Source organism: Aquarana catesbeiana, linkage group LG01, assembly GCF_042186555.1.
Source record: "Aquarana catesbeiana isolate 2022-GZ linkage group LG01, ASM4218655v1, whole genome shotgun sequence".
Lineage (NCBI taxonomy): Eukaryota > Metazoa > Chordata > Amphibia > Anura > Ranidae > Aquarana > Aquarana catesbeiana.
Window position 1 is genome coordinate 911,427,269 of NC_133324.1, and position 23,491 is coordinate 911,450,759.

Sequence of the window (23,491 nt, forward strand, 5' to 3'; positions counted from 1 at the left end):
TGGCGGCTGGTGCTCAAAATTTTTGGGGGGCGCTAACGAACTGAAAAATTCTGAAAAATACTGAAACAAAAACATCAATTGCAGCCACTGTGCCATCAAATGCAGCCACTCTGCCCATCATATGCAGCCTCTGTGCCCAGCAAATGCAGCCAACTCTGCCGATAATATGCAGCCAACTTTGCCCATAATATGCAGCCAACCGTGCCCATCATATGCAGCCTCTGTGCCCATCAAATGCAGCCAACTGTGCCCCATCAATTGCAGCCTCTGTGCCCATAATATGCAACCACTGTGCCCAGCAAATGCAGACAACTGTGCCCCATCAATTGTAGCCTCTGTGCCCATAATATGAAGCCACTGTGCCCAGCAAATGCAGCCAACTGTGCTCCATCAATTGCAGCCTCTGTGCCAATAATATACAGCCACTGAGCCCCCAACCCGCTCGCCTGCCCGCCCACTGCATTTACTCCATCGTGGTGGAAGGTCAGGCAGCGGGTCAGGCAGTGAGCTGTGGGACGGGTAGCACAGCGATGGCTCCTGTGTCCTCCGTGCGTGTCTTCTTCCTGTTCTGCTAGGCGGCCAATAAGATCGTCTCTGCCTTCTGCCAATCAGGTAACCAGTATTACATCCATGCCTCCTGATTGGCTGAGAGGCGGTTCTGTGTTAGCAAAGCAATAATTCATTTGCTTAGCTAACACACCTAGGTGGACTGCGAGCGCAATGGTTCACGCTCGCAGTTCACCTTTTTTTAAGCCTATCAGAGCCTATGGCTCTAATCAGGTGCTTCAAAAACGCCCCCCCGCCACTGTAATTCAGGCGCCCGGCGTCCGAAAAGGGGCCAGACGCCTAAATAGGGGGTGGCTACAGCACCCATGGATAGATTCATGCAATGCATGAATCTATCCCTACTACACAGAGTGGGGTGGCTGGAGAGAGGGGGCGGTGCCCGTACGCCCTTAATGGATGCACCGCCACTGGTCCTTCAGGATTTAGGGGGGGTTGGACTGTGGCCACTGGGAGTAGAAAATGCTCCATCATTGGTTTTAGTGGGAATAATAGTGCCCAGTAATTGGTGTCAGTTGGAGGAATAATGCCCCAAGGGCTGGATAAAGGCAAGCAAAGGTTTACATCCGGCCCCGGGACCGCAGTAAGGAGACTGATTTATATCAACAATACAGATTTGAAGTGACTTAAGTATTTCAGATAGGAATACATATGCAATAGTCACGACTTGTTTAGCCAGGTTATAAAGAGAATGGAGCTCACCCAGTACAGTCACACATTGACATGCGCACTCGCATGCATACGTGGGCTGATGTTGATCTGATGTTGGTATGATTTAGTAACTGGGGAAGGAAACAGGTTAATCATCAGCAACCATTAGTGCTAAAGCAAGAATCCTTCTTAACCACTTGCGGACCGCCCCACACACATACACGGCAGCAGGGCGGCCGCTCTGTGCCAAATCACGTACCTATGTGACCTGACACTTCCGGGTCTGGGGCGTGCGTGCACACAGCGGGCAACCCGCTCCTGCTGTGATCGTTCGGGACACAGGCAGAACGGCAGTCTGCCTATGCAAACAAGGCAGATCGCCGTTCTGTGAGAGGGGAGTATACTGATGCTGTGTTTCTGCTAAACAGGAACACGGATCTTTACCTTCCCCCCAGTGAAAGCACCACCCCTACAGTTAGCAAGCACTACCAGGGAACACATTTAACCCTGTGATCACCCTTCATGTTAACCCCTTCCCTGCCAGTGTCATTAGTACAGTGACAGTGCATATATTTTAGCACTAATCACTGTATTAGTGTCACTGGTCCCCAAAAAGTGTCAAAAGTGTCAGTTAGGTGTCCGATTTGTCCTCCGCAATAAGGCAGTCCGCTATAAGTCTTCGATTGTCAGCATTACTAGTAAAAAAATATATATATAGTTATATTGCAGCCATTTGCTAAAATCATTTAAGTTCATTTTTTTCCTCATTAATGTACACACAGCACCCCATATTGACAGAAAAACACAGAATTGTTGATTTATTAAAAAAGAAAAACTGAAATATCACATGGTCCTAAGTATTCAGACCCTTTGCTCAGTATTTAGTAGAAGCGCCCTTTTGATCTAATACAGCCATGATTCTTTTTGGGGAAGATGCAACAAGTTTTTCACACCTGGATTTGGGGATCCTCTGCCATTCCTCCTTGCAGATCCTCTCCAGTTCTGTCAGGATGAATGGTAAACGTTGGTGGACAGCCATTTTTTGGTCTCTCCAGAGATGCTCAATTGGGTTTAAGTCAGGGCTCTGGCTGGGCCATTCAAGAACAGTCACGGAGTTGTTGTGAAGCCACGCCTTCGTTATTTTAGCTGTGTGCTTAGGGTCATTGTCTTGTTGGAAGGTAAACCTTCGGCCCAGTCTGAGGTCCTGAGCACTCTGCAGAAGGTTTTCGTCCAGGATATCCCTGTACTTGGCCGCATTCATCTTTTCCTCGATTGCAACCAGTCATCCTGTCCCTGGCAGCTGAAAAACACCCCCACAGCATGATGCTGCCACCACCATGCTTCACTGTTGGGACTGTATTGGACAGGTGATGAGCAGTGCCTGGAGAATTAAGCCCAAAAAGTTCTATCTTGGTCTCATCAGACCAGAGAATCTTATTTCTCTCCATCTTGGAGTCCTTCAGGTGTTTTTTTTTAGCAAACTCCATGCGGGCTTTCATGTGTCTTGCACTAAGGAGAGGCTTCCGTCGGGCCACTCTGCCATAAAGCCCCGACTGGTGGAGGGCTGCAGTGATGGTTGACTTTCTACAACTTTCTTCCATCTCCTGACTGCATCTCCGGAGCTCAGCCACAGTGATCTTTGGGTTCTTCTTTACCTCTCTCACCAAGGCTCTTCTCCCATGATAGCTCAGTTTGGCCGGACGGCCAGCTCCAGGAAGGGTTCCAGTCGTCCCAAACGTCTTCCATTTAAGGATTATGGAGGCCACTGTGCTCTTAGGAACCTTAAGTGCAGCAGAATTTTTTTTGTAACCTTGGCCAGATCTGTGCCTTGCCACAATTCTGTCTCTGAGCTCTTCAGGCAGTTCCTTTGACCTCATGATTCTCATTTGCTCTGACATGCACTGTGAGCTGTAAGGTCTTATATAGACAGGTGTGTGGCTTTCCTAATCAAGTCCAATCAGTAAAATCAAACACAGCTGGACTCTGAAGGTGTAGAACCTTGAGTGTCAAAGCAAAGGGTCTGAATACTTAGGACCATGTGATATTTCAGTTTTTCTTTTTTAATAAATCTGCAAAAATGTCAACAATTCTGTGTTTTTCTGTCAATATGGGGTGCTGTGTGTACATTAATGAGGAAAAAAGGAACTTAAATGATTTTAGCAAATGGCTGCAATATAACAAAGAGTGAAAAATGTAGGGGGGTCTGAATACTTTCCGTCCCCACTGTATATACCGTATTTATCGGCGTAAAACACGCACAGGCGTATAACACGCACATTCATTTTAAGAGGGAAGTTTCAGGAAAAAAACTTAAATTTTAAATAAAGAACTTTGAAGCAAAATAAGGGTCAGTGCCCATCTGCAGCCTCACCATTGCCATCAATGCAGCCTGATCAATGCCCATCTGCAGCCTCACAAGTGCTATCAATGCAGCCTCATCAGTCCACATCAATAGAGCCTCACCATTGCCATCAATGCAGCAGCCTCACCATTGCCATCAATGCAGCAGCCTCACCATTGCCATCAGTGCAGCCTGATCGATGCCCATCTGCAGCCTAGAGGGGACAGGGAGGGGGGCGGGATGAGCGCTGACAGATTACATACAGTGAGAATCTCCTATGATAGACAGAACAGTGGTCCCATGGCGGCCCAGGAGATGGGACTTCCTATTACAGAGCCCACCAAGTAAACAAGAGATTCTCACTTTATGTAATCTGACGGCGCTCGTCCCACCCCCCCCCCCCGTCCCCTCCGAGGCAGCTAAAATTTAAGTATTGGCGTATAACACACATGCACTATTTGCACCAGATTTTCATGGTGAAAAAGTGAGTGTTATACGGCAATAAATACAGTATCTATAAATATACCATAGTTTGTAGACGCTATAACTTTTGCGTAAACCAATCCATTTACACTTAAATCTTGTGATATTTTTTTACCAAAAATATGTAACAGAATACATATTTGCCTAAATTGATGAAGAAATTCGATTTTTACATTTTTTTATTGGATATGTTTTATAGCAGAAAGTAAAAAATATTGTTTAAAAAAAAAAAAATTATTAGTCTTTTTTTGTTTATAGCGCAAAAAATAAGAACCGCAGAGGTGATCAAATCCCACGAAAAGAAAGCTCTATTTGTGGGGAAAAAAGGACAAACATTTTATTTCGGTACAGCATCACACGACCGCACAATTGTCAGTTTAAGTAACGCAGTGCCTTATCGCAAAAAATGGCCTGGTCATGAAGGGGGGGTAAATCTTCCGGAGCTGAAGTGGGATAAAGTGTATCCGAACCCAAGACCAAAAATTTAATATATTGGAAGTTGTAGGTCTGTAGATGAGAAAGCTGCATTAAGGTTCGTTTTCATGCATTTTCTTTCCTTTATTTTCAACTGGTGGTTCTGCCAATAAAACCCTTTATATCCTAGAGACAACACTCACTAACTTTACCGTATCTGTAAAGGAGCAGCGTTGTCACGCTTAGCTGCTCGCTCCTGATTTAAATTACAGAACACCACACCCTCTCCTCATCTCCATTTCTAACTCGTATTGGTGGCTGCACACGGCACGTGCGGCTCCCCAGGTACCAGAAAGCTTGGAATAATGAGAGTAGGCTAAAAATAATTGAAATACAATGTGGAAATGAATATATGATTTTTAACTTGTTGTATGCACATGTGCAGGTAAACGCAGACGAAGAAACCATTGCCGTTTACCCAAGCGCGGCTGAATACAGCCATGAACATGTATTGGTGGTTGCACATGGCATGTGATTAATAAGAGTAATCTAAAAATAACTGAGCACTAGACATGTGCACTGCCGAAAAATTTGTTCGCTTTTGTTTCATTCGTTTTTATTCTTCGTTTTTCAAGTCATTCGTTATGATCGCAATTCGTAAATTCGTAAATTCAAAAATTCGTTATTTCGTAAATTTGAAAATGCGTAAATTCAAAAATCCAAAAATAAGAAAGGAAATCTGGAAATTCTAAATAATAACTTACTAACTAATACTAACTAACTATTAAATTATAGAATTTCCTTTCAAATTTGGCTGTTAGTGAACATAACGAATACAAATTTATCCAAAGTCAAGAATTGTCCGAAATAACGAATGCTGCTAAACAAATGAAACAGAAAGAATTAATAATAAATAATAATAATGATAAAGTTTTTATTATTATTGTTATTAATTATTATTAATGTGCTATGTTCCATTCGTTTAGATATGGCATTCGTTATTTCGGTTAATTCGTAACTTTGGATAAATTCGTATTCGTTACGTTCAATAACAGCCAAATTTGAAAGGAAATTCCAATACCTATAATTTAATAGTTAGATATTATTTCAGATTTTCTAATTTTTGTGTTTTTTTGTATTTTCGAATTTTGAATCTCCGAATTTACGATTTTTCGAATATTCGGAAAAATTTGTTAAACGGGTTTTTGTTAATTCCGATTTTTCCAAATAAACGAATTTGTCAAAATTTGTTAAACTAATTCGGAACGAAACAAATTGCACATGTCTATTGATCACAGTGGCTTAGGCCCCATACACACCTTCAGATTTTCTGCAGATTTTTGTCTTCTGATTTACCAAAACCATGTAGTGCAAGGGCCTGTCTGATTGCATACAAATTGAAACTCTTAAGGTTTGACCTTATATTATATGGTTTTGGTAAATCTGAAGAAAAGATCTGCAGAAAATCTAATAGTGTGTATGGGGTCTAAGTGGTTAGTATTTCTGCCTAGCAAGCCTAGGGTTGTCAGTTTGAATTCCAACCATGACACTACCAGCCCGGAGTTTGCATGTTCTTCCTGTGCCTGCGTGGGTTTTCTCACACTCTCCAAAGACATGCCGGTAGGTTAATTGGCTCCTGTCTAAATTGGCCCTAGTATATGTATAATATGTATGAATGTGAGTTAGGGACCATAGATTGTAAGCTACGTGAAGGCAGGGCCTGATGTGAATATACAATACGTATGTAAATCACTGCATAAATGTATAGTTCTACATAAATAAATACAGTGTATAAACTAATATATGGATTTAAACTTGCCCTATGAACATGTGCGGGTAAAGGCCGATGAAGAATCTATTGTCTTTTACCCGAGTATAGCTGCATACAGCCATTAACTTATAGTGTTGGCTGCACACGCCATGTGCGGCTCCCCAGGTGCCAGAACGCTTAGGTTAGTAGGAGCGGGCTATACATTATGGAAATACAATGCAGAAATTAATTAACGATTTTTAAGTTTGACCATGGATACAATTTAACAGAGCAAATAAAAAAACTATATTGTTTAGGTTTACATTACATTTTAACCCATTAGCAGCCTATTAATAGCTTAGTATTCCAAATTGCCATTTTTGTTAAAGCTTTGCACTTCAAATACTAAATTTCTTCTTTGAACATCATTATATGATTGACATAAAACACACAAAAAAAAAAAATAACACAAAATCAACCCTTGTGCCTTCAATATTGAAAATGCGTTAATGAACTAATTCATGAAAGCGCAGCCCTACTTGTGCTCACCAGTGGCGGCTGGTGAAGTTTTAGGGTGAGGGCGCGCTGGACCCCGCACTTCCTTTTTGACCCCTCCCACTTGGTGAAAATGGGCATGGTTTCAGCGAAATAGTGGGCGTGGCTCTAAGGTGGTGTAGTTAGCGTCTGAGATGAACGAGGGATGGAGGGAGAGGGATGGAGGGAGAGGGATGGAGGGACGGTAGCCCCAGATCCTACACAACAATAGAAATATGTGTATTCAAGAAAGTTTAACAATCAGCAGATAAAGATACTCCAAACACCTGGTGTTAGCACTTCAATCATCCCGGCACCATGGTTGTTATGGTGTCAGGATGATTGAAGCGCATTATTACTATTATTACATTGTAATATAAAATGAAATCATTCAACTCACCATAATGCAGAATCAGTGGGAGCCCCGAGCGTGTCACTAGCCACGTCGCCTGCCACCAGATGCCATCAGGTGTCCCCAGCAGAGTCGCTCCTTACATGCAGCCTGTGTGACACAAAAAGCAACCAGCTGTGTGTAGAACATCTTATGTAGTACATGGCATGAATTACATGTTGTACATAGCATGTCCTACACATAGCATGTTCTTCTACACATAGAATGACATACACATAACATGTCCTCCACATAACATGACATACACATAACATGTCCTCCGCATGACATACACATAACATGTCCTTAACATGACATACACATAACATGACATACACATAACATACACATAACATACACATAACATGACATACACATAACATGACATACACATAACATGACATACACATAACATACGCATAACATACACATAACATGACATACACATAACATGACATACACATGACATGACATACACATGACATACACATAAAGCAGTCCAAACATATGTGTAGTCATGTGTAGGACATCGTGCTGCAGACACCCACTCCTGGCCAGAGACAACACCTCGGATTGTAAGCTTTGTTGCTGTCATTATGGGACGGGGATGGATTCTCATTAGGTGATCAGTCACTGGATGGACGGCTTTAATTTGAGTGGGGTGGGTGGGGGACGGGCCGCCACTGGTGCTCACACTTACTTTGCTTCAACACTGCTCCATTCAACCATAAAAGTGGAGAAAAGAAAACTTCTGTGTAGCACCCCTAGCTAGTGTGCTAGATGTACATAGTTAGTTGTTAGTGTAGGTAAATTGGCTTGGCTGAGAGTCAGACCTGGACTGAATATGGGTCAGGCTTGAGTGACTCAGGGAGGCTGGGTGACTCCTCTGACAGCTCTTCTGGTGCCTCCCCCTGTTTTTTGGAACATTGGAGAAGATTTGAGATGCAGTGGGTAGAAGCTAGGAGGGGCTGTCATGCATGTTTATGAGGACCCTGGGCAATCCCCGGCAAATAGAGGCTGGAAGGGTGCAGCTCACCTCATAAATAAACATGTGCCATGCCAGCAGGGGGAGTTGGGTGGAAGTTAGAGATGGAGTGTTGAGGAGGCTGTCGGAGGCCCTTGCAGGGCGCCCCCTATTTTGGGGGGGTGACCTTGGGTCTGGGGCTCAGGTGCTGGAAAGATCCCCCACAACACATGGAGAAAACCATTCCTGGAGGCACGGGAGCAAGGAGAGGACATCGGGAGCATGTCAGCACGTCTGGGAAATCTCCTGAGAAGTCAGCTGGGTGGGCTGGTGAGTGATCAGTCAGGGAGGACTGTGGAGTGTCAGTCTGCAGGACTGTGGAGAAATTAGTCATGTGGGTTAGTAAAAGGGGCAGCTGCAGCCTGGTGGGCTGACAGTGCCTGAAGAGGTGATGCCTGGATTAGTAGCCACAGGGATGTATGCTGGACACTGATTTTTTGATACACATCTAAGGAGCCTTGTGTTCCTGCCTATAGCAGGCTTTTGCTTTGATCTGACTGAGTGCTGTGTCAGATCTTGTGCCAGTGGAGTTCTGCAAGCAAGCGAATGCTGGAGGAAGCAGAGGAGTGTATATAGACTGTATATCGAAAGAATTGTCCCTGGAGTTGTTCTGAAGTCAAGTGGACATCCCATAATTTTCCCAATGCCTATCCAAGTTCTAATTCCTCAATGAAACAAAAAAGTCTCGGACTGTTTTCTGTCTCTGGAGTGACTGAAAATTCAGTGTGCCTACGCTACATATGTTTTAAACCTTATGTCTGTGGGTGGGTGCAGTGTGGTGCGGCGGCAATAAAACGCACTAGACTTGTGCAATTCGTTTAGTTCCAAATTCGTTTTTAACGAATTTTGACTAATTCATTAATTCCGAAATTTCCGAATTTTTCAGTTTCCAAAATTTCCGAATTTCCGAAACTTCTGAATTTCCGATATCTCAGAGTTTCCAGAATTTCCGAATTTCTGAATTTCCGAAAATTTGAATATCGTAATTTCGCAAATTCGTATTCGGAAATTCGAAATTTCGGAAATTGTAAAATTCAAAATTTCGGAAAGTGGAACATTCGGAAGTTCGGAAATTCGGAAGTTGGGAAATTCTGAATTCGAAAATTTGGAAATTTGAAAATTCGGAAATTTGAAAATTCGGAAGTTTGAAAATTCGGAAGTTTGAAAATTCGGAAGTTTGTAAATTCGGAAGTTTGGAAATTCGGAAGTTTGGAAATTCGGATGTTTGGAAATTCGAAATTCAAAAATTTGGAAATTTGAAAATGCGGAAATGCGAAAATCTGAATTTTCGAATTTTTCTAATTTTCGGATTTCCGAATTTTCGAATTTCTGAATTTCCTGAAAAAAGCAAAAAAACCCGAATGAAACGAAAACAAACAAATTTTTTGTCAGTGCACATGTCTAAAACGCACTCACTCCAGATGCAAATAATGAAACTTGCATTGAAGTCAATGAAAAACAGTTCACAACAAGCCTGGTGGAAGGAAGCCCAACCAGGAACACTCACGGATGACAGGAGCGTAGTAGCAGAGTGGGTCTCAGCCTAGCTGACAGTGTCTATCTGGAGGAGTAGAAGGGGCCTGGCCGGTCCGAGCCCAAGTGGGGGTCTTCCAAGAAGAGTGATGGGAGTCTTGCCTGGAACCTTTCCCTACTGCTAATACTGTCTCTGACAGATGGATCTGTCCAAGATCCTCCCCACCAAAGTTTACTCTGCCCCCAAGCTGATAACCTAAATAATCACCTTATTTTATGGTCACATGATGTGCTGATTTTATGGATTACAGTGTGGAGAAGGTCCATCTTCAGGTATAATAAAACAACTAATATATAAGTAACCTCCTTCTAAAAGCTGCTTGGCTGCCTTTATATATAATACTTTCTGAGTAAGGATGCTAGACATGCACACTGCCGAAAAATTTGTTTGTTTTCGTTTTTTTATTCATTTTTTTTTTTTCATTTTTTGGGTCATTCGTTATGATCGCAATTCGTAAATTCAAAAATTTATAAATTTGTAAATTTAGAAAATTCGTAAATTTGCGAATTCGTAAATTCAACATTCCCAAAATTTGAAAATACAAAAATATTAATAAAAAATAACTAACTAAGTAACTAACTAATAATGTTAGTTACCTAATTAGTTATTTTTGGAGTTGCTCCCCACCCGGAGCAGCTCCAATGAGGAACAAAACAGATAATTTTTTAGGAAAGGGTCAAAACAAAAAAGGAAGACTTATGCCTCGCACACACGGTCGGATTTTCCGACGGAAAATGTTCGATGGGAGCCTTTTGTCGGAAATTCCGACCGTGTGTAGGCTCCATCGGACATTTTCCATTGGAATTTCCATCGCACAAAATTTGAGATCTGGTTCTCAAATTTTCCATCAACAAAATTCGTTTGCATAAATTCCGATCATGTGTACACAATTGCAACGCACAAAGTGCCACGCATGCTCAGAATAAATTATGAGACGGAAGCGCTCGGTCTGGTAAAACTAGCATTCGTAATGGAGATAGCACATTCGTCATGCTGCAATTTTTAAAATAGTTTAATGCAGCGCATTCTCTTCTTCTTTATAATGCTAGAAGAATGAAGTTGTTTTGCTGCTCATAGTCACACAGAGTTCTGACAAACTGATTTCTTTATTTCTCGTGATTTCATGAATAATATTAATGTTGTTTTTCATCACATCTCCATAATAATGTTTTTTTTTTTTTCTATTTTTTTAATTCTTTTTTTATCAAGATCTGCATTTTTTAAAAAATTTTTAGTGCTCTCCATAATATTATTTCTCCTTTTGTGTGTCAAGTTACCACAACACCATTATTATCTTGTATTTTTTTACCTCAAGGAGGTTTTTGTTGGTGTCCCTTGTTAATTTGACATTGTATTTTTGAAATGTACCTGCCTACTCACAAACAAACTGTCCTTTTTGAAGCAAAACATATAGGCAAGTATTTGTGAAAAAGAAATAGCCATTTATTATGGGTCATAACAAAATAAAGAGGAAGGCAACACTGGAGAAACTGGTGAAATTTGCGAAGCCTTTGTACCCCAGGGCAGACATCAATCATTTTACAGTCAAAATTGGTGGCCTGAGGAGTGCTTATAATAGGGAGCACAATCCAGTACAGGACTACAAGAGATCAGGAACAGCAGCAGATGACATCAGGCTGTGGTCATACCACAGCCTGCCTCTTTTGCCAGACCAGACTAAACCCAGGCCATCACACTCTTGTCTTCCTTAGACGCTTCTTTCCAGGCTGTGGCTCTGGTGTTGGAGTTGTGGCAGGTGGTGGAGGAGGAGGAGGAGGACCATGGTTGAACTCACAAATGTGGCTTTGGCTTGTGAGTTCACCCCTCAACCCCTTATTTAGGGCTTGTAACATCACTTCCTCACATAAGAGGCGTTGGCCCTCCTCCATTTCCAGCATTTTGCAGGCTGTCATGTAGGCACAGCCCTCTTGAACACTGGGGGGGGTTTCTGAGGGCCGCAGTAGCCTTCAGAAATAGGCCAGTTGCTGCCTCCTTCAGGTTACTCCTCTTCCTGGCACTTTTTTGTGGAAGGCCAGGGGGAGGGATTTGGGATTCTGGCAGGCTACTGGGCCCGGCCACATCCTGGCTGCCACTTACACCCGCCACCTCCTGGCTGCCACTTTCCACAGCCTCCTCCTGGCTGAGACTTTCTGTATATGAAAAAGGGACATAGTTTTAGTTTTTTGTTCATCAATCATACACAATTTTCAGCTCATGACTGTTGCAAATTGAATGTTAATAAATAGAAAAGACTATAATTCTGACCCCAGCATTTTTCATTCTTGTCACAATCATTTGTGGCCACTACTGTCTATTGATATGTAAAACACTTTGCAAAATCAGAAATGAGTTATCAAAACTAACATATATTTAACATCATTAATTTGACAAACAGAAATATTTAGAAGAATGCTATACCTGACTCAAGCTGGTCTCCTCCACATGCTGCTGCCTGGAAGGCCCAGGTTGGTCGTCGGAAGCTTCAGCTGGGGGGGGGAAGGAAGCTCCAAAGGAAGACTGGAGAGTGCTGGCCTGGGTTCAATCTGGTCTGACAGAAAATGCAGTCTGTCATAGTACCACAGCCTGGGTACATAAATGTCATCTGCTGCAGCTCCTGATCTCAGGCAATCCTGGACCTTCTTGCGCTCCCTATTATAAGTGCTCCTCATGCCACCAATTAGGGCCTTCAAATAGGGGATGTCTGTGATGGGGATCACCGGCTTCACAAATTCCAGAAATTGATCCAGAGCTACCTTCCTCTTTGTTTTATTGTTATAAAACGGGTGGTTTACCTGCCACAGACAGGGCAGCTCCCTGTACATAGCAATGAATATGGGGATAAAAAATGTTGAATAGATCCATCTTCTCTACAAGAAACAACACAAGACAAACCCTAATGTCAGGGGAAACTCTCCTAATCTTGACACAATATAGGCCTCAATCTATAAACAGTATAGGCCACTGATGCACCAACTTAAAATGTACATTTGTTATAACGATTGTTGCTTCCGTTACTTCGTCCAGTTTGTACGTACGACGCACGCATGTTACGCTTTATATACACTGCACATGAGTGAAACTCCGCCCGCCCCCTGACGTTCTTTGTAGTCTATTCCCTGCCCCTTCTCTTTTGGCGCAGTGGGAGAGAACATGGCGGAGAGACAACATGTGCATGTAGAGGAGAGCAGCAACAACGAAAGGCCGGAGCCCCGAACCTCGCGATCCCGGAGGAGATTGAAGGCCTCAAATATGTCCTTTGTAGAGATGGTGGACATCTTGAAGAAGGTCGACTATGACGGGAAGCATGGACCTTACCCAAACCCAAATGTGAGAAAGGCCAAGATCATGCCTAAAGTTGTGAAGGCTACAGAAGAATTTTGGGGTACGGCGATCCAAGGATCAACTGAGGAAACGCTGGTCAGACCTGAAATTGAGGGAGCAGGAACAGTACAGAAGATTCAAGAGAGTGCTGCAAAAAAGTAAGTATTTTGTCATGTATTCCTATTCTTCTTAACGTTCGTGCTGCCCCATGTGCTTTTCTTTACAGCTGTACATTTTAAAATGGTTACTTTGATGTTCATGGGCACAGTAATCGGTCGTAGGAAACATCGTTCGTTTGCCCACTTTAAGATGTTTTTGGCAGATAACAGGTTAACTACATTTGTTCAGGTCTATTTGTATTAAAATACGTTTGTTGTCTAGATGGGTTTGTAACTACAATGAAATGTAAACTTGATTCAGTATAAGGAGTGGACACTCAGCAGCTGTTTACACATCTGGACGCAGGAGCACTAGTGTGGGACACCAGAACAAACTTTTTTGGGTGTCCCACGCAGGTGCTCTAGTGGATACTAAGGGTGTCTCCATGTGTGATATTTTACCAAAAAAGGAAAGTATTCCAGCTTGAGAAAGCAAATAAAATGTTCTTCAGCTTGGAACTCTGCCAAAACAGACAATTGTACGACACTTCCAAGCAATGTTTCATATTCCTATTTCTGGCATCAAATATCTGTGTGCTAAGTATACCTATTTTTTATTCACATAGGTGAGAAAAGACTCGGGGACATCTGAGGACACCAGGGACCCCCCTCCTAAAGAAGGGGAAGTCACCAAAACACAAGCAGAGGATGTGGAGGGAGACATTTATGAAGTGGGCGAAATTGTCACCACAACAGGTGAGTGTCTGAAACCACAGCTTCAGGTAAGAGATCTATACCAGCATATTTATAATACATGGTGTGTTTTTTCTTTTAGGTGATGTGGATGTTGTGGAAGAAGAATCTCATTTCACAAGTGAAAGTGCCCATATCCCCATTGGGGAGAGAATGGGGTGTAAATGTGATTTACAAAATATAAAGGAAATCATCAATGATGTTCAACAAAAAATGAAGAACATCATTGATGTTTTAGGCAGAATATAAAAAATAACAAAATTGTACCATTTTATTGTGTATTTTTGAATTTAAAAAAAGTTGTAAAGTATTAGAAAATCTAAATTTTGAAGATGTACACAGTGTGTCAACATGTGCTATCTGCCATCAGGGGATATCAATGTATGCGTTTTGTGGGTGCAACCCCTTTCTCCCAACTCAAGCGCGAGGGGTTGCACCCCCAAAACACGTCCATTGATCCCCCATGATGGGAGCTAGCACATGTTGACATTAGGCATGGGATCAATTTGTGTGCATCTTCAAAATTTGGCTTTTACAGGGGTGACATCACCCCATCTGATGAAGGCAAGATCACCACAGTTTGGACACACTAATGTCTGATATTGCCTTCACTTTATAAAGTTGAACTTTGTAAGTTCCTGAGTTGTTTATGTTAAGCTTTGAAACATGCCTGTTTAACCAAAAAAATATACACTAAAGATTATGGTTTGTTCAAAAACCCTTTTCTAACGCACATGTGAATGTGCTTTGAGTAAAATGTTTTCTACTCAACAATGTGTGGCTTCTTCTTTCAATGCTCAATTTTTGTAGTAAGTTGGTGTTTACAGTGACAATGGGGGTTATTTACTAAAGGCAAATCCTCTTTGCACTACAAGTGCACTTTCAGTGCAGTTTTATGTGCACTTTTAAGTGTTGGAGTGCTTTGGCAGGTTCTAAATAGTGACAAAATTTTGGGACCCAAACTTCCGGAGAAACCTAATGTCATATATAGGAAAAACCAAACCTTGAAAGACACCTTGGCCCCCAGTGTAATAAACCCCCCTCAGAAAGTTAGCATGTTTGGGAACTTGAAAGGTTTTTTTTCCATGCAAAAGGTGTACTGTATGTAAGACATCCAAAACCATTAAGACTTCTTCTTTTCCTTCACAAGTCACTTCAAAGGTATACAACATCACCAACTTTATCACGTGTGGAACTGTAGGGGTCATCTATCTTCTCCAATATGTGGGGAGGACCACAAGGGCACTTAATGTCAGAATAGGGGAACATCTAGCCAACATACGGAGGGGGTTTATTGGACATAGTGTTTCTAAACATTTTCAACTTCATCATAAAAGGAACCCCTCCCTCCTTCAGGTTATTGCTATAGAGAGGTATATCCCTCAATGGAGGGGAAATAACCTCAAAAGATATCTCACGTAGCGAAACGAGATGGATTTTTTGACATCCAATGTTATAGCCCCTTGCGGCTTAACGTTGAATGGGATATCAGTTGCTATATAGACAACTGATAGCCCTGCTTTTTTCCCCCTCCTTCCTCCCCAATAAATTTCTGGGGGGGGAGGCGGGCTATCTGTTCTGTATATGGGATTAAAGGGTTAATTTGCTGGTCATAGGGTATCAGAGATATGGCCAATATTTCTGGCACAGTAATTTTTATACTGTGTATGAGATATGGTAGGTCTGTTACATAATATAGAGTTAATACTGTAATTGTTTCTACCTAGTGGCTGGGATATTTTGAATGTTTTTTAGATGGCTGTGGATCAGGGGCGGATCCATAGGGGGCAACAGGGCAATTGGCCCCCCTAAAATATCACACTGACATATCACTTGCAGGCAGCTCTGCCCGAGTCTCTCTCTCTCTGTCTCGCACCAGCCGATCAGCGGCGCAGAGAGAGAGAGACTCGTCTAGTGTGTAATTACTCTACACTGCCATGTGTAATTATGCTGGCTGGACCAGGGGGAGCCTGGAGGTGGGTGGAGCTGCACTGCTGGCTTGGTAACCCTGCACTCGTTGCTAGCGCCTGGGCCACCTGGCATCTAGCAACAAGTGACGTCAGTGAGTCACGTCGGACTCGGAGTCTCAGACCCGACGTGACAGGAGCTGGACTGCTGGAGCCTTGAAGTTGATTTGTGTGGATGGGAATTATGACACCAGGCTGCTCTTGTATAAGGTGAGAACCATGCAAATGTCACTTTTATTTATTTATTTTAGTTACTTATATAGCGCCGTCAATTTACGCAGCGCTTTACATATACATTGTACATTCACATCAGTCCCTACCCTCAAGGAGCTTACAATCTACGGTCCCTAACTCACATTCATACATACTAGGGACAATTTAGACAGGATCCAATTAACCTACCAGCATGTCTTTGGAGTGTAGGAGGAAACCGGAGTACCCGGAGGAAACCCACGCAGGCACAGGGAGAACATGCAAACTCCAGGCAGGTAGTGTCGTGGGTGGGATTCGAACCAGCGACCCTTCTTACTGCTAGGCGAAAGTGCTATCCACTGCACCACTGTGCCGCCACTTCAGTTCTTGCACAGAAATTTAGATTTCCTTATGCATCTTATTAAAGCAAACACATACCGTTAAATCTTAATCTTGGCTCTTTGCAAAGATTCAAATAAAACTGACAGTTGTTCTTTACATATTTTTTTCTTCTGTGTTGGAGAAAGATGATCGAAGATAGAGCTTTGAGTTTCAGTGTTTTTTTTTTCCTGCATGAAAGAGGGCCAAGGTTTTTCTTTACTGCTTGCTCTCCGCTGTTTGCATGCTCTGTCAGCTGTGAAAGGTTCTATCACTGTTGAGATTTATAGAGTGGCAATATAAAATTATGTATGAACTGTGCTTGGAACAATGAAATATCTCTTCATACATCAATCTGGAAATAACACCAAGAAAAATTGTCTGTTCAGAGCAGGGGTGGATCCAGGGGGGCGACGGGGAAATTGCTCCCCCCCCCCGAGAAAATGGTGAGCGGGTGAGCCGGCGGGTGACTGAGCAGGCCGGCGGGTGAGCGAGCGGACGGGCAGGCTGGTGAGTAGGCCGGTGAGTGAGTGAGCATGCCGGCGGGCGGTCAGGCTGGTGGGCGGACTGGCGTGTGACTGAGTGAGCAGGCAATTGTTCTGTCAGGAAGCCACTACCCATCTGAATATGCAACTGAAGTGACGTTGTGTCGTGGCCATCTTGGTACACCCGCACTCGTCCACAGTAAGCCTAGAGTTATAGGCCGCCAAGCGGACATCTTTATACACCCACCAGAGTCTTGCTTTTCACAGTTATTTATTAGTTATTAGTTACAGTAAACTTAACTTATATTTCACTATATAAGCTGAGTTTACTGTTAAAAATAACTGTGAAAAGCAAAACTCCGGTGGGTGTTTAACCACTTGCCGACCGCCTCACGCATATATACGTGAGCAGAGCGGCACGGGCAGGCAAAATCACGTACCTGGTACGTGATTGCCTTCCCGCGGGCGGGGGGTCCGATCGGACCCCCCCCGGTGCCAGCGGCGGTCGGCATTTGTCTAGGAGCGATCAGAGATGAGGGGGAGGCCATCCGATCGTGGCCCCCCCCTCGCGATCGCTCCCAGCCAATGAGAAACATCCCCTGCCTCTGTATAGTACACAGAGGCAGAGGATGTGATGTCATCTCTCCTCGGCTGGCCAGTTTCCGTTCCAGCACCGAGGAGAGAAGACATGTAAGTGCACCAACACACACACACAACACAGTAGAACATGCCAGGCACACTAAACACCCCCGATCCCCCCCCGATCGCCCCCCGATCCCCCCCAATCACCCCCCCCCCTGTCACAAACTGACACCAAGCAGGTTTTTTTGTTTTGTTTTGTTTTTTTCCTGATTACTGCATAGTGTCAGTTTGTGACAGTTAGCAGTGGTAGGACAGTTAGTATTAGCCCCCTGTAGGTCTAGGGTACCCCCCTAACCCCCCCTAATAAAGTTTTAACCCCTTGATCACCCCCTGTCACCAGTGTCGCTAAGCGATCATTTTTCTGATCGCTGTATTAGTGTCACTACCTAATAAATGTTTTAACCCCTTGATTGCCCCCTAGTTAACCCTTTCACCACTGATCACTGTATAACTGTTACGGGTGACGCTGGTTAGTTTGTTTATTTTTTATAGTGTCAGGGCACCCGCCGTTTATTACCGAATAAAGGTTTAGCCCCCTGATCGCCCGGCGGTGATATGCGTCGCCCCAGGCAGCGTCAGATTAGCGCCAGTACCGCGAACACCCACGCACGCACCGTACACGCACCGTACACCTCCCTTAGTGGTATAGTATCTGAACGCATCAATATCTGATCCGATCAGATCTATACTAGTGTCCCCAGCAGTTTAGGGTTCCCAAAAACGCAGTGTTAGCGGGATCAGCCCAGATACCTGCTAGCACCTGCGTTTTGCCCCTCCGCCCAGCCCACCCAAGTGCAGTATCGATCGATCACTGTCACTTACAAAACACTAAACGCATAACTGCAGCGTTCGCAGAGTCAGGCCTGATCCCTGCGATCGCTAACAGTTTTTTTGGTAGCATTTTGGTGAACTGGCAAGCACCAGCCCCAAGCAGCGTCAGATTAGCGCCAGTACCACTAACACCCACGCACGCACCGTACACCTCCCTTAGTGGTATAGTATCTGATCGGATCAATATCTGATCCGATCAGATCTATACTAGCGTCCCCAGCAGTTTAGGGTTCCCAAAAACGCAGTGTTAGTGGGATCAGCCCAGATACCTGCTAGCACCTGCGTTTTGCCCCTCCGCCCGGCCCAGCCCAGCCCACCCAAGTGCAGTATCGATCGATCACTGTCACTTTTTTTGTAGCGTTTTGGTTAACTGGCAAGCGCCAGCGGCCTAGTACACCCCGGTCATAGTCAAACCAGCACTGCAGTAACACTTGGTGACGTGGCGAGTCCCATAAGTGCAGTTCAAGCTGGTGAGGTGGCAAGCACAAGTAGTGTCCCGCTGCCACCAAGAAGACAAACACAGGCCTGTCGTGCCCATAGTGCCCTTCCTGCTGCATTCGCCAATCCTAATTGGGAACCCACCACTTCTGCAGCGCCCGTACTTCCCCCATTCACATCCCCAACCAAATGCAGTCGGCTGCATGAGAGGCATTTATATGTCCTCCCGAGTACCCCTACCCAACGAACCCCCCCAAAAAAGATGTGTCTGCAGCAAACGCGGATATAGGCGTGACACCCGCTATTATTGTCCCTCCTGTCCTGATAATCCTGGTCTTTGCATTGGTGAATGTTTTGAACGCTACCATTCACTAGTTGAGTATTAGCGTAGGGTACAGCATTGCACAGACTAGGCACACTTTCACAGGGTCTCCCAAGATGCCATCACATTTTGAGAGACCCGAACCTGGAACCGGTTACAGTTATAAAAGTTACAGTTACAAAAAAAAAGTGTAAAAAAAAAAAAAAAAAAACACAAACAAATATAAAAAAAAATAGTTGTCGTTTTATTGTTCTCTCTCTCTCTATTCTCTCTCTGGTGTTCTGCTTTTTTTTACTGTATTCTATTCTGCAATGTTTTATTGTTATTATGTTTTATCATGTTTGCTTTTCAGGTATGCAATTTTTTATACTTTACCGTTTACTGTGCTTTATTGTTAACCATTTTTTTGTCTTCAGGTACGCCATTCACGACTTTGAGTGGTTATACCAGAATGATGCCTGCAGGTTTAGGTATCATCTTGGTATCATTCTTTTCAGCCAGCGGTCGGCTTTCATGTAAAAGCAATCCTAGCGGCTAATTAGCCTCTAGACTGCTTTTACAAGCAGTGGGAGGGAATGCCCCCCCCCCCACCGTCTTCTGTGTTTTTCTCTGGCTCTTCTGTCTCAACAGGGAACCTGAGAATGCAGCCGGTGATTCAGCCAGCTGACCATAGAGCTGATCAGAGACCAGAGTGGCTCCAAACATCTCTATGGCCTAAGAAACCGGAAGCTACGAGCATTTTAGGACTTAGATTTCGCCGGATGTAAACAGCGCCATTGGGAAATTGGGAAAGCATTTTATCACACCGATCTTGGTGTGGTCAGATGCTTTGAGGGCAGAGGAGAAATCTAGGGTCTAATAGACCCCAATTTTTTCAAAAAAGAGTACCTGTCACTACCTATTGCTATCATAGGGGATATTTACATTCCCTGAGATAACAATAAAAATTATTTAAAAAAAAATATGAAAGGAACAGTTTAAAAATAAGATAAAAAAGCAAAAAAATAATAAAGAAAAAAAAAAAAAAAAGCACCCCTGTCCCCCCTGCTCTCGCGCTAAGGCGAACGCAAGCGTCGGTCTGGCGTCAAATGTAAACAGCAATTGCACCATGTATGTGAGGTATCACCGCGAACGTCAGATCGAGGGCAGTAATTTTAGCAGTAGACCTCCTCTGTAAATCTAAAGTGGTAACCTGTAAAGGCTTTTAAAGGCTTTTAAAAATGTATTAATTTTGTTGCCACTGCACGTTTGTGCGCAATTGTAAAGCATGTCATGTTTGGTATCCATGTACTCGGCCTAAGATCATCTTTTTTATTTCATCAAACATTTGGGCAATATAGTGTGTTTTAGTGCATTAAAATTTAAAAAAGTGTGTTTTTTCCACAAAAATCGCTGCGCAATTACTGTGTGAAAAAAAAAAATGAAACACCCACCATTTTAATCTGTAGGGCATTTGCTTTAAAATAATATATAATGTTTGGGGGTTCAAAGTAATTTTCTTGCAAAAAAAAATAATTTTTTCATGTAATCAAAAAGTGTCAGAAAGGGCTTTGTCTTCAAGTGGTTAGAAGAGTGGGTGATGTGTGACGTAAGCTTCTAAATGTTGTGCATAAAATGCCAGGACAGTTCAAACCCCCCCCAAATGACCCCATTTTGGAAAGTAGACACCCCAAGCTATTTGCTGAGAGGCATGTCGAGTCCATGGAATATTTTATATTGTGACACAAGTTGCGGGAAAGAGACAAATTTTTTTTTTTTTTGCACAAAGTTGTCACTAAATGATATATTGCTCAAACATGCCATGGGGATTTGTGAAATTACACCCCAAAATAAATTCTGTTGCTTCTCCTGAGTACGGGGATACCACATGTGTGGGACTTTTTGGGAGCCTAGCCGCGTACGGGACCCCGAAAACCAAGAACCGCCTTCAGGCTTTCTAAGGCCGTAAATTTTTGATTTCACTCTTCACTGCCTATCACAGTTTCGGAGGCCATGGAAAGCCCAGGTGGCACAAAACCCCCCCAAATGACCCCATTTTGGAAAGTAGACACCCCAAGCTATTTGCTGAGAGGTATAGTGAGTATTTTGCAGACCTCACTTTTTGTCACAAGGTTTTGAAAATTGAAAAAAGAAAAAAAAAAATTTTTTTTTCTGGTCTTTCTTCATTTGCAAAAAAAAATGAGAGCTGCAAAATACTCACCATGCCTCTCAGCAAATAGCTTGGGGTGTCTACTTTCCAAAATGGGGTCATTTGGGGGGGGGTTGTGCCATCTTGGCATTTTATGGCCTTCAAAACTGTGATAGGTAGTGAGGAGTGAAATCAAAAATGTATGCCCTTAGAAATCCTGAAGGTGGTGCTGGGTTTTCGGGGCCCCGTACGCGGCTAGGCTCCCAAAAAGTCCCACACATGTGGTATCCCCATACTCAGGAGAAGCAGCTGAATGTATTTTGGGGTGCAATTCCACATATGCCCATGGCCTATGTGAGCAATATATCATTTAGTGACAACTTTTTGTAAATTTTTTTTTTTTTTTTTTTTTGTCATTATTCAATCACTTGGGACAAAAAAAATAAATATTCAATGGGCTCAACATGCCTCTCAGCAAATTCCTTGGGGTGTCTACTTTCCAAAATGGGGTGATTTGTGGGGGTTTTGTACTGCCCTGCCATTTTAGCACCTCAAGAAATGACATAGGCAGTCATAAACTAAAAGCTGTGTAAATTCCAGAAAATGTACCCTAGTTTGTAGACGCTATAACTTTTGCGCAAACCATTAAATATACGCTTATTGACATTTTTTTTACCAAAGACATGTGGCCAAATACATTTTGGCCTAAATGTATGACTAAAATTTAGTTTATTGGATTTTTTTTATAACAAAAAGTAGAAAATATCATTTTTTTTCAAAATTTTCAGTCTTTTTCCGTTTATAGCGCAAAAAATAAAAACGGCAGAGGTGATCAAATACCATCAAAAGAAAGCTCTATTTGTGGGAAGAAAAGGACGCAAATTTCGTTTGGGTACAGCATTGCATGACCGCGCAATTAGCAGTTAAAGCGACGCAGTGCCGAATTGTAAAAAGTGCTCTGGTCAGGAAGGGGGTAAATCCTTCCGGGGCTGAAGTGGTTAAAGATGTCTGCTTGCTGACTTCTAACTCTAGGCTTACTGCGGACAAGTGCAGGTGTACCAAGATGGCCACAATGCAACGTCACTTTGGTTGCATTTTCTGATGGGTAGAGGCCTTCTGACATCTTCTCTTACTGCCCGCCCTGCCCTGCTCACTGCAGCTCAACTTCTGACAGAACACTGCCATCACTGTGCAGGCGCGGGCAGCAGAGAGATTACATCATCTCTCACTGCCTGCCCTCACTCTGGGACACAGCCACTGGCAAGTGACAATCCGCATCTTGTGGCAGGCGACATTGGCAAGTGACAATACACATCTGGTGGCAGGGGATGTGGCAAGTAACATGGCAAGTGATTCTGCATTAAGGTGAGTTGAACTATTTAATTTTATATAACAATGTAATAATAGAAATAATATGCTTCAATCATCCTGACACCATATCAACCATGGCGCCGTGATGATTGAAGCGCTAACACCAGCCATTGCCCCGACAAATTGCCCGCAAAATATTCTGGCAGTGCCCCTCCCTAGACTAGACTCTGGATCCTCCCCTGCTGTGGATAAGAGTGTAGATCTTTGGAGCCTGCTGGGAGGAGGTTTTGTCCCTTCATAGCTTGCTTCAGGGAGTTCATCAGTATATATGTATATAGGTGAATATAGATTTTTTTCCTTTAAAGAAGCTTTTTAATCCCAATTTTAATTTTCATCAGTACAATCTATGAGGTATTGTTTAGTAATAACAATGGTGATTTATAGATACTAAGTATGTTTCATATGAACTAATGTTTAAATATGATTTTTTTTACATTTTTTATAATTTTCATAATGTCAAAATGTTTTATGCATAATGAGGATAAATAATTGCATCAGTAATATGTTATAGTATACGTATTAAAAGCATGTGAAGGTTTACCATGGTTTTTAAGATAAAAAAATACATATTGATTTAATTGGTGTAGATGACACCAAACGGAAAAAGACTGTAAAGACATTTCCGGTGTCTCTCCTGCAGTATGTGTATTTAGAGCGTGGGGTGTGACGCCTAGAACTAGCCTCCATTCCCAGTCGATGTACGGGGAAACGCGTTGGGTGGAGCACTAGCTCTTGACGTCACCACGCACCAACTGGCTGGCTTGAGCCGCGGCTGTTTGAAAAATATTGTTTCATTGTCTTTGGATGTCAGTGCCTGTGAAGCTTTTAATACATCTTTTAAAACAGGAATACTACACCATGAAGCCTCTTCTTTTTATC